At 40.6% G+C, this 12,828-nt stretch overlaps 1 protein-coding gene across 1 annotated transcript in view; it reads right to left on the minus strand.

Moving 5' to 3' along the window:
• The window catches only part of LOC143278997 (cerebrin prohormone-like), a 38,449-nt gene extending 25,880 nt beyond the window's left edge, over positions 1-12,569 (minus strand). Inside the window, exon 1 of the mRNA XM_076583319.1 lies at positions 12,408-12,569. The gene's annotated coding sequence lies outside the window, so the exon portion shown is untranslated. The remainder of the gene's footprint in view (positions 1-12,407) is intronic.
• Between the last annotated feature and the right edge of the window lie 259 nt (positions 12,570-12,828).

The raw sequence follows: 12,828 nt of genomic DNA on the forward strand, positions 1-12,828 counted from the left end.
TAAAAAAAATCTTGTCAAAACTGATTCACCTTTGGATTCTGTTACCAAACCCTCCGAATGAATTGACAGATGATTTCAGAAAAAAATGTTAATTTCGTATGAAGCATCAAACAGGATAGGACTGCTGAAAAACAGTATTTAAACACCTAAGATTTGGAGGCTTTGGCTATCCTTCCATCTGACATTTTCCTCAATCGCTGAAAATTTCATGGATAAGAAAAGCGTTACTTGGTACTTACAAGGGTACATATATAATAGAAAAGTTATGTCCCTAATTAAAGATTTGGCAAATATGGCTGGACGAGCTCGAATTAAACATTTTTTTGGAAAGATACTTTCGAAGCATACAAAGAATATGCTAGTGAAGTTAGCTTAAGAGAGTCTACTGATTTAATGGCTGAAAACATTTGCCATAATGACAGTATTTTAACTGATAAAAAATTGATAGGAAAACAATAATATCTTCTTTTTTTTAAGTTTGAAAGGGGGTATATTTCATGTTGCAGAGTTAGTGTAACCAGATGGAAAATTCATGACATATCGACAGTTTAAAGATAGATATGAAATTCAGACACATTTCTTAGAGTTATCATGTTGTGTATAAAGAAATAAAATATTGCATTCTAAAAACGGGTTTTGATTTATTTGGAAGCAAAATACGAAACATTCCAAGATCTACCAACATCATTCATGATACCAAAATTATTAAGGTCAGTTTACAAAAGTATTTTCATTCATTTTTTTTTTTTTTTTTTCTAGAATTCCTCTTCCAGTCTGTTTGTTTCTTTGTTTAATCTTTTATTTCTTTTTACTTCGTTTAATTTGATGATGTTGTTGTTGTTGTCAGTACACTTCATTATAAAATTCTACATTCGGGATGCAAGTGAAGATGTTGTGTCAGCGTGACTTTTTCTACGACAGAAAGCAGTTATGAAGAGCATCTCTACATTTGTAAATATACATAAGATGTGGTATTGTCGCACGTGCATGTTGATGAGTGTTTTGGTGGAAATGAGGGAGTGACCTCGAAGGACTTCAAAATGCCAGCAATACGAGTCACCTACAAGCATTGTGCTGAACTAAATGCCCTTTACAAACAATGCTATATACATGTGCAAAAACACACTTGGTCAATTTAAAACCCTGACATATCATTACATACTCCGAACACTAAGTCCAGCAAGAAAATGTCCACAGACGAGTAAAAATGTAATAGATCATTGAATGATATGCTCCATGACTGAAAAAAAAGAGTTTAATATGGGTCCACATTCAGGCCGAATAACCACAGAAATATTCACCATCAAACTTTTGTCACACAGAAATTTTAGCTTTTTTTCTTTAACGGTAAAGCTTTTTCCCCGTTTCTTTTTTTATTGCATGCTCGTTTGTTGTTGCTGTTTTCATTGCGTTTGTATGCAGATCATAAACTGGTACAAAAAGTCACGAGTTATTAAAGCCCACGGCAGAATACATGTGAATTAGGTTAAAGAAACACGTTTTTCAACAAATAACTGTCATTCGATTTTTATGTAATGTTGGCGGAAAAAAAGACGTTCTTTTTGTGAAGAGACACGTTTATGTGTAGCCTGTGTTTTGGAGTGCTGTTAATTCAAAATGGCCTGCTGAGGTGTAGCTAATGGCATAAAATACTGTCTTGTATTTATGATATAAGGAAAATTCGTCGAATTTCATATCTGGTTGATATACACCAGATGATATAATACTGAATCATGATTTAGCAACATACTTGTTTTTCACGAAAAGACTACATATTTCCGGGATAAACTGATTTCTCTCATCGAAAATTTACATTAAATCAGAGCAACTCGATGCGAAGGTCAGGCGTCTGCCTATTTTCTGTTAGAAGGTGTGGTGTGGCGCATATGGACCAGCATGCTCGCTCTGACGACGCCTATAAACTAAAACTTACATTGAAATTGTTAATTTCATTTTGTGAAGAAGAAGAAAAAGAAGAACTGTAATGAATTAATATATTTGATGCAAATTCATATCAGTGATTACAAATGAATCACAGTATTTGTTGTTTTCCTGTAAGCAGACGATGTAGACACGCTGAGGTGGTAAATCATTTCATAGTTTTATTGAGCACGGTAAACTTTTACATACTGTTATTGTACATAGTAAGTTCTTACATTCAGAACTGACAATATGCAAACAACAAAAGCATAGAAAACAGATATACGAGGTATATGTCAGAATGTAGATAGTGTGCAGTGATAGCCCAGTTAGGTATATGTCAGAATGTAGACAGTGTGCAGTGATAGCCCAGTTAGGTATATGTCAGAATGTAGACAGTGTGCAGTGATAGCCCAGTTAGGTATATGTCAGAATGTAGATAGTGTGCAGTGATAGCCCAGTTAGGTATATGTCAGAATGTAGACAGTGTGTAGTGATAGCCCAGTTAGGTATATGTCAGAATGTAGACAGTGTGCAGTGATAGCCCAGTTAGGTATATGTCAGAATGTAGACAGTGTGCAGTGATAGCCCAGTTAGGTATATGTCAGAATGTAGACAGTGTGCAGTGAGAGCCCAGTGATAACTGCCAAATGGAGCGAGAGAATCGGAGTGCTGACGTTCGAATCTCAAACCCTCCAGTATTTCTCCTCCTTCACTAGACCTTGAGTTGTGGTCTGGACGCTAGTCATTCGGATGGAACGATACTTAGCGTACGTAAAAGAACTTACGGCAACAATTCGGCAGAAAAATTCACTTACATAGGAAACAAATACATTTACAGGAAGAAAAAAAGGTGGCACCTCATTATAGCGATGTGCTCGGTGGGTGGGGGTGGGGGGGACAGACTGAATGTTACACAGACAAAACTGTTTTGTCAAATGTAATACAATACATTATACGACACAGTGCAATAGAATGCATGACCAATTCCTGAACAAGAAGTATAGTTTATGTGAAAATGTAGAAAAAGAAGACCCTGTTTGATTAAGCGGCAAAAGGAAATGAAATACTATATACAGACATTTCCTTTGGATGGAATGGAATGTCCTATAATCAAGACCTTGCATAGTGCAGTGAGTTATCAATTAAAATGCACAAAAAATAATGACAACAAAGATAAGTCATGGCTATGAATGAATGAATTAATGAAGAAGAAATTCACGCTCTTGGACAAAGTAGGATTCTGAAACAATATATTTTGTCAAGCAAAGAACTTTGTCAATACTTCCTCGCTTACGGCAATATAGAAAGATGAAAATGAAAAAAAGAGAGCGGGTAAGAATGTGTGGGTTGTGCGTGCGTTCGTATGAGCGCATGCTCAAATGCGGATGTGTGTGTGTGTGTGTGTGTGTGTGTGTGTGTGTGTGTGTGTGTGTGTGTGTGTGTGTGTGTGTGTGTGTGTGTGTGTGTGTGTGTGTGTGTGTTTACCTACATGTGTGTGCAATGTCAGAGAGAGAGAGAGGGGGGGGGGGCAGATTATTCTGTGCATGAGGCTGACTCTTTCCAAGAATATATAGAACGAGTCTGAAGATCATGAGTGATGAAGGAAAAAAACCTGCTTTAAAAAAAGATTCCAATTTTTCTTCAGCGTGGAGGAAATGTGGGACAGACGGAGAGGCGTGCGCCAATTACTGAAGTGGCCAACTTTGGGGAGAGCTAACGACACAGCAGTCGTCAGAGCAGATGACACAATGACATGACGGAGTGCCACAGCACTCATTCTGCTGCCCTCTGCCATCTATGAAAGCCTCAGCTCATGTCAATTACCAGAGTAGCATTAATTTTCGAGGGGGTGCGCAGGTGTGGATAATGAGTCTGCTTTTCAGAGAGGAAGGAGTGGCGATGGTAAGTCTTAGGCTGCAGGTTTTGACAATGAAGCCTGACGTGATCAGAGGCAGAGTCCGGAATACACGACATGGATATCTGAGACACGTGAACACAAGCTATCATAATGATCACCCTTTTCTAATGCGGGGGAAACGGTGCTGGAATCAGCAGGAAGAAAAAAACTGGTTTGTATGGATCACTGATTGAAGGTTCTCAGCAGAAGTCACATGACTTGAAGATCTGAGAGTATTGCCGAGAAGGGGTGGATGGATGGAGGGGGGGGGGGGGTGTCCCAGTTTCGGATCAAGATTCACCAAAAGGGTGCTTGTCTTCTGAAAAAGAAGAAGCATGAACCAAACCTCATCTCCCAAACACACACACACTGAGAAAAGAACTACGACACTGTAGACATACAGGCTCACAGACAGCCTGCAGGACATCGTAAACAGCATCAGTGATTATTCTAACTAAAATCATTGTTCGATGAATCTTTGCTGTTAAAAAGAGGTGTGGTTGGGACGTGAGGTCCTGTCGTTTGTCGAAGTCATGTCACTGACTGAATGACCAATTGTTTATTTATTCTCTGTTTTTATTTTTGTGTTCATTGCCAAAAATCAGCGGAGCCGTTTTCTTTTTTTTCTTTTTTTCTCTAGTGTGTGCGTGCAGGTCTGTGAAAACGTGTACTGACCATACCATTCATTTCATATCCCCACCTCTCTCTCTTTCCCTCCCTCTCTCTTCCCCCACCCTCATCACACACACACACACACACACACACACACACACACACACACACACACACACACACACACACACACACACACACACGCACACACACAAACAAACAAAAAAACCAAACATACATACACAAGCACGTACGCACGCACGCACACACACAAACTTTCCTCTTTCTTTGCGGGTCTCATGTATGAGTGCACAGACCAAAGACCCCAGCATCGGACAACCTGACCTTAATTAAGAACAAAGACCCCAGCATCGGACAACCTGACCTTAATTAAGAACAAAGACCCCAGCATCGGACAACCTGACCTTAATTAAGAACAAAGACCCCAGCATCGGACAACCTGACCTTAATTAAGAACAAAGACCCCAGCATCGGACAACCTGAACTTAATTAAGAACAAAGGTGAATGGTTCGTTCAACTGCACTCTTATCGATGTCCATATCGGCATGAACTGAACGAGTATCAAAACAAAGAAAGGAAGAATAGACAATGCAAATACATAGAAACATAAAATATATTAAAAACGTTCAACTCAATATGACACGTCTAATAAGCTACTCATGGTATATCATTAGCACGTGCCCTAAAGGCACACTGTCAACATCTTAAGACGAGTTCAACAACCGGTGACGCGTCATGCGTGAATGTTATGCACTACCACCTATGTCGCTGAGACAACAGTACAATCCAATGGAGGATCGTGGTGAAAACCACAATCATCATGAATAGAACATGAGGACTTTATTGTGTTCAGTGGTAAGTAATGGACGCTGTCAGTTTCACTGTTCCCTGGGGGTGTCACTGGGGTTGTGGAGAAATCTCTACATGCTCCACAAAACTACAGAGCTATGATATCACCTCCCAGTTGAGAAAGAACGACACGAGTCACCAGATGCCATTAATCCACTTTAAACCCAGTGCCTCGGTCAGGCGTCGAGTGGCTTTAGCTGGCTGGGCGATGTGCGATGATTCAGTCCTTTCACCTTGTTTCCAGCCCAGCCGTCGGGGAGAAAAGCAAGTCACAACAACACTATGTAACAAGAAGCTAAGCCATGGAAAAGATGTATTTGTTCGGAAAGGCATAACTGAAACACCTAATTCAAAATCAAACCTACTTTATCAAAATTGTACTACAATAAACAAACAAACTTAATAAAACCGGTTAAGACGTACACTGTGGGATATCACAGAAATTTAAGTTTTTTCGAGGAGTCAGCAATAACATGTGTGTGCCTGTTGTGTTAACCCACGCATCAGTTACACGGTGCACTGATATCTATCCACTGGAAATACACACAATGGAGCTGCTTTACAATGCAGACACCGTGTTGTGCTGTATTATGATTACATGCGCACACACACGTGCACCTTTTAGGTTGAACTACCACCATTCGTAGCAACAATGTGAATACGAAATGTAATTTCTGGGCAAGTATCTAAATAAGTACCTCAGCGTCTCAAACAAAATGAAAGGACCAGACTATTTCAATGATGACCAAATTTTCCGCCGACAGTCATTCAAAAAGCAGCAGTCCTGCAATTTCAAATTTGATTTAAGTATTCAAAAACAACAACAACCAAAAAAAAAAAAAAAAAAAAAAAAAAAGAAGAAAAGAAAGAAAGAAAAAAACCGCAAAGGTCATGTTGCTAAAATCGCAGTGTTGTATTTCGTGTGATTGTGAAATCTTGGAAAGTAATGGTGGAAGAGAGATTCAGCCCATTTTGTTAATCAAATCAATACAACTTTTGATTCTCTTAGATTTACACACACACACACACACACACACACACAAACAAACAAAAAAAACAAAAAAAAAAACACTCACCCACTCATTCACCCACTCACCATCTCACTCACTCTACACATACAATTTTTTTTTAAAACCAGTACTGTATCATCAACTTCACTGTCTACTGTTGATGTCTTCGGTAACGCCACTGTCATTATCATGATCGTCGTCATCGTCGCTCCCATTTCTCCTCTCTCTCTCTCTCTCTCTCTCTCTCTCTCTCTCTCTCTCTCTTCTCCTAAATTTGCATTGGAAAAAGACAAGAACCCAACTCCGATGACAAAGGAAATCTTTTTGATTAAAATAAGGGGCACTTCCCACGATTTCTCACACAATGAGATTTCTCGCAATTGAGAGAAAACGTGGGAGGGGAAGACCACGATTTCTCGCAATCCCACGACTTCTCACAAAGTGGAAGAAATCAATCGTGGGCTTACAGCTTGCTGTGCAGTGTCTCTTCTTCTTCAGATTGTTTTAAGTACATTATACTGAGAGAACGAATACGTGCGTTTGTATCAAATCTTCATTGTCGTTAGCTGGCAAATGTTTCCAATCTGCGTGTTAATCCATTCCCTATAAGTCAAATCACAGTGAGGTGGGTAAGGTGTTGGACTTTTAATCTGAGGATCCCGGGTTCGAATCTCGGTAACGGCGCCTGGTTGGTAAAGGGTGGAGATTTTCCGATCTCCCACGTCAACATAATTGTGAAGACCTGCTTGTGCAAGAACCCCTTTCGTGTGTATACGCAATGAGAAGATCAAATACGTACGTTAAAGATCCTGTAAGCAATGTGAGCGTTCAGTGGATTATGGAAACAAGAACATACACAGCATACACCTCCCCGAAAAACGGAGTACGGCTGCCTACATGGCGGGGTAAAAACGTTCATATACGTAACAGCCCACTCGTGTACACACGAGTGAACGTGGGAGACGCAACCCGCGAACGAAGAAGGTGAAGAAACCACAGAGAGACATGCACCATCAGCAGCTAAACACACAAACGCATGCACGCGCGCGGACACACACACACACACACACACACACACACACACACACACACTGTCTAATTTCACTCACTGAAAGTGAAAAGAAAGTAAAGTTGAAGAAGCCAGACATGGCCAGACACTCAGCCATGTGGCAGCAGTCACGCCGTGCATTCCAATCAAGGGACAAAGGCCCACGGCGGGAACGCACCCCAACGTTATTTGTTTGTCAGCAAGTCATCAGAAGCTGGCCCAGACCTGCATTAACCAATAAGTCGTCTAGTTTGTTCTCTTCTTCATGTTGGTCACTTTTTATTGTTCCTGGTCAGGCGTACACCCAGCCCTCAGTGGATACACTCCTGACCTTCCTTGTGGAGCTTTCACAGACCGGCGGTTCAGGGTGGAGGGGGTAGAAACTGGTGGATGAGTTCTGTACTTCACGTGTTTGGGTATCTAGTAGTCTTCCAGTTTCTCCAAAACGCTATGACATTTACCTGGCTGAACACCACACCGCAGACATTTGTTTTGCTTTTTCCTCGAAGGTAGAAGAGGCTTCCATGACCGGAAGGTAACAGTTCTTCCCTTCTAGTAGTGCATGTGTGGGGTGAGTGGCTCGTTTGGAAGTGTTCACCGAAATAGAGTTGTGTGCATTATATATATATATATATATATATATATATATATATATATATATATATATATATATATATATATATATATATATATATTCCAAAGTGTTTTCATAATTCTCTCTATCGCTGACTGAACGCGCCGTTTATAAGTTTGATGAGGCATATTCCGGCAATGCAATGTTCAGATAGGGTCACACATGGTGTCAGGGCAGCCCGTATCGGTTACATTGAATAACTGCTTGGAAGTCTGCAGACAGCCAGGTTGTTTTGGGTTTGGGTTTTTGGTTATTGTTTTTTGGGGGAGGTTGGGGTTTTTTTGGTTTTTTTTCAAACAAACGACCTTTGTCCGAAATAGACACTACCTGCAAATGCAAGATTTAAAAGAAATAATCTCATAATTTTCTATCGTTTTATCTGCAGTAAGAGAGATAACCTATCAGTTAAATTAGCCTGACTTCGAGCATGTTTTTGTTTTGATCAGTATTCTAATTAAGGTCAGTACTTGTACCTTGAGTGTGATATCATTAACTTGAGACTAAGAAGGCTTGCATATTTGCCATGATTTTATTTTGTCCTCCACTGGACGGTTGGAGGTCACTTCTGGACACAAGGGCACTACAGTTACTGTTGGAGCTAAACTGGTCAGCACGTTTCAGGACGGTGACAATCTTTCCTCCTCTTTTGCTGTTTTGCTTTGCCAGCTTATTTCAACACTCGGTCAGTGTGTGCTTGGACGTTTACCGTATCCACAATAAGCATTTCGGACTCTTCTTCAGCGAAATATTCTGTTTAAAACTTGATTCAGTATTTCATTTTGTTTTGTTTATTTAATCCTACTTAATTTATTCATTATTCTCCTTTCATTTATTCCTTCATTCTTTCTTTCTTTCTTTCTTTCTTTCTGTCTTTCTGTCTTTTTCTTCTCCTTTTGATGAAATGCCGTCTTCATGAGCATTGCCTGGTCAATGTTCAAAAGGCTTTAAGGTACATATCACATGAATTATTCATTTTCTGGCATGGACTACTTGGATAAAAGAGGCAAGCAGTGGTCTACTATTCATTTACTGAACCACCGCATTGCTTGTTTGAATGATTTGGATCATTTCCCATGTGTCTGTCTGTTTGCGTGCAAGTTGTTGTCGTGGCCTGTGATTCTCATCATATGCACCGCCAGTTCTCTGTGAATGTCTCATGCCGCTTCTCCCAGACTTCATTCCATGGTGCCATTGTGTCAGCTTTCCACAGAGAACAGTGTGTCGCCTCTTTATGGCACGGTCAGAGGAGACCCGACAATGCTTCCAGATCACGACCAGGATAGTCCGTGTGTGTGTGTGTGTGTGTGCGTGTGTGTGTGTGTGTGTGTTCGTTCTTTAGTTTAGCGTCTTTTCACTATCAGTGATATTAGACGATTAAAAAATAATAATAATGAAAATAAAAAGTGTGGGGGTGGAGGGAGGGGGAATGGGGGGGGGGGTACGGGGGGAAGAGGAAAACAGAAAAGGTAGAAATCTACCAAAAAATGCATAACAAACATGCAATTACATTTAACAGTAACAATTCAATAACGCTGATAATAATCCGAAACCATTAACACAATTCTGAAGAACATTAAAGGAATGTAGAAATAGGACTGTGAACTAATGCCTGAGAAAGTTCGACCATAAGAACCTCGTCAGAAATAACTTTCTAAAAAGGTACGTAACTGCTGACAGTAAGACAAACAGTGATGCTAGCTGAACTGCTCACCACAGATGCATGTAACATTTTTACTATACTTTGTCTTCAGCGTATCAAGTTTTGTACGGAAGAAAGTAGAGGTTATTAATCTTGTATAGCAAGCTGATGGATTCGGTATCTTTTCTTTAATAATATTCTCGGGGAATAATGTCCCTTTATGTTTTAAAAACTTTTCCTTCCATCGGTTATGAAATCGACCCCATGCTGATTTTTCTAACAAAGTGTATGCCTATTTTACGGAACGACCGGCATGTATTTTTGACGATTTTTCTGAATCTTGTGCTCCTCTTTTAGCTGCTTTATCAGCAGTTTCATTGCCATGAATGCCCACATGAGAAGGCACCCAACAAAAACTTACTTCAGTCTCTTTAACCCTCAAACAATGTACCAAAAGATTTGCCTCACTAAGTAAGTCAGGTCTTGTTTCAAGGCTAAACAATTCTGGAGCATAAAGTACTGATTTGGAACCGACAAAGAATGCTGTTTTCGAGCAAACTATTTGATGGCTCACTAAGTAGTTCAGAGCTTGTATAATAGCAATTAGCTCAGCCGTGAAGATGGAAAGATGTTTACCAATGAAGTAAGATTTTTCAACTTTAAAGGCAGGGATATAGAAAGCAGCACCAGCATTTTTGTCATCAAGAACAGATCCATCTGCAAATATATGGAGATGATTCTGATATTTTTCTGCTATATGAATTCTGGCAGTACTTATGATGTTTTCTTCCTTTTTTGTTTCAGAATAACTGATATCAAAATCTCTCTCTCTCTCTCTCTCTCTCTCTCTCTCTCTCTCTCTCTCTCTCTCTCTCTGTGTGTGTGTGTGTGTGTGTGTGTGTGTGTGTGTGTGTGTGTGTGTACAGTTCTGTTGCATGTCATTTGGGATCACTCACGCATTCTTTGATCATGCCCATTCAATGCTATTAGTTATACATCTTTTTCATCAACATGTTATTTTCAGCTTTCGATATTGGACAAAAAGCCTCTTTGTTCAGCTTATACTTCCAGCATTTTGCACTGCAGTTTCATTTTGTTAACATTGCACAATATGTGTAGACAATCGGAATGATTTTCCTGAGTTGCTGGGAAGGATATTGCTGCATTGCATATGGCATCGTCCAGTATTAATTTGTTTTACTATTAAGGACCTGCAGACACTTGGCTCGAAACAGTTAGATTACAAGAACTGCCAGAATGAACTACATTTTCTGTGAAGGACCAATATAAAAATGCTTGTAAGATGAATGATAAAGTTCTCTCTCTCTCTCTCTCTCTCTCTGGAAATGGGATGTGCATTCATATCTTTGTATTACAAGACATTAATAAAGACAACGATGATAATACGAATAATGATACTGTTGAAAAAAAAGAAAGTATTTTTCGAAAGCCTCAAGGTAATTAGCTGACATCGAGAATTTAGTATGTCGCATACAAGTTGTCGACTCCATTGTTTCCTTTTTTTGTTGTTGTTGCTGCTGTTGTTGTTTTGTTGTTGTTGTCGTCGTTGCTGTTGTTGTAGAGATGCGATTACAGCGAAGAGATATTTTTTCCTGTCTGCGCGTGCCGTGGATAAATCTGAAACTCCAGCAGACATCAAAGCCCAGAGATTCACAACTGTTGGGTTTTGCATTTGCCACTCTTTATAGCCCGTATTTAATTGTTTGCGGTTTCGTTGTCTTTATCAGTATTTTTTCTTATTCTATGTCTTTTGTTTGTTTGTTTGTTTGTTTTTGTTTTGTTTTGTTTACGTGTATGCTTGCTTTCATTTCTGTCTCGCGATGACTGTCAGTATCTCTGATTCTCGAGAACTGATTTGACAGTAAACAGTAAAAGCTACAGACTGTCGACTGATATAATACATTATTGATGTCTTGTTGTTGTTTCCTGTCATCCAAATGATTTTTGTTCGGCTCAACGTGCCAGGCTGCCAGGGTGAATGATACATTCTGCCGCTTGAACTGGCAGAAGGGGAATTGCTCGGAAAGAAGATGACACCAGCTTGATACTGCAGGCTTCTCTCTCTGTGTCTCACTTTCTCACACAACACACACACGCACAGACAGACTCTCTCTCTCTCTCTCTTCGTTCAAGTTTACCTCGTACGGTTCAAAAGAAGAGGTGAGTCATAATCCGACGGCCACCGAGACTCGAGCAAACACCCAATGACTCCTTCGCAGTTTGAAAATTTCGGACATTTAAGCAAAAAGGAAGAAGAAGAAGAAGAGAAAAATAAAGAAAAGAAAAGGAAAGAAAAAAAAAGAAAAGAAAACTAACAGACAGGATTTTCTTCAGAAAAAAAAGAAATCACATCTCAGCGGTTATGATCGATGCACTGGCGGACATTCAAAAAGCATTCCGTAAATCTGTCACAGTTCTTTGGAACTGTGTGACGGACAGGCGATTTTCACATAAACTGTTGTCGTTTTTACTGTTGAGACGTCAGATCTGAACAAACAAGCAGACGAACATGCGAGGGAAGGAAACACACACACAAACGCACACACACACACACACACACACACACACACACACACACACACACACACACACACACACACACACACACACACACACACACACACACACACACACACGCACACACACACACACACACACACACACACACACACACACACACACACACACACGAGCGTGAAAAAAAAGAGGCGGGAGGAGGGTCTGAAACGAACAGTCACACCCCAGGGCCTACCTTAGCAGTGTTCGGGGCAGTTGGGTACCACAAAGCTTCTCGTCTCGGCTGCTGGCTGACTGCTGCACGCTGTGACAGGCAGTTGAAAAGCGATCTTCCCGGGGAAACTCGTGGAACCAGAGGTCTGTGTCGTCGCTTCAAGGGATCTCCACAACGCGCCTGTTGTCGCTGCCGATGATGGGGATGGAGTTAAAGTCGGCTAGGGAGTGTCGTGGGCGCCGCTTTTATACTGTGAGATATCAACGTCATCAAGGGGTGGGCGGGTAGGTGGGGCAGGGGGCGGCGTGGAGGGGGAGTGCTACGTTCGAAGAAAAAGACAACTCGAAAAAAACAACAGACAGACAGAGAGGGGAGAGAGGTGGGGAGAGAGAGAGAGAGAGGGAAGGGGGGGGCGAAGAAAGAGAGAGAGAGAGAGGGAAGC

This window comes from Babylonia areolata, chromosome 2 (assembly GCF_041734735.1).
Source record: "Babylonia areolata isolate BAREFJ2019XMU chromosome 2, ASM4173473v1, whole genome shotgun sequence".
In the NCBI taxonomy this organism is placed as follows: Eukaryota; Metazoa; Mollusca; class Gastropoda; order Neogastropoda; family Buccinidae; genus Babylonia; species Babylonia areolata.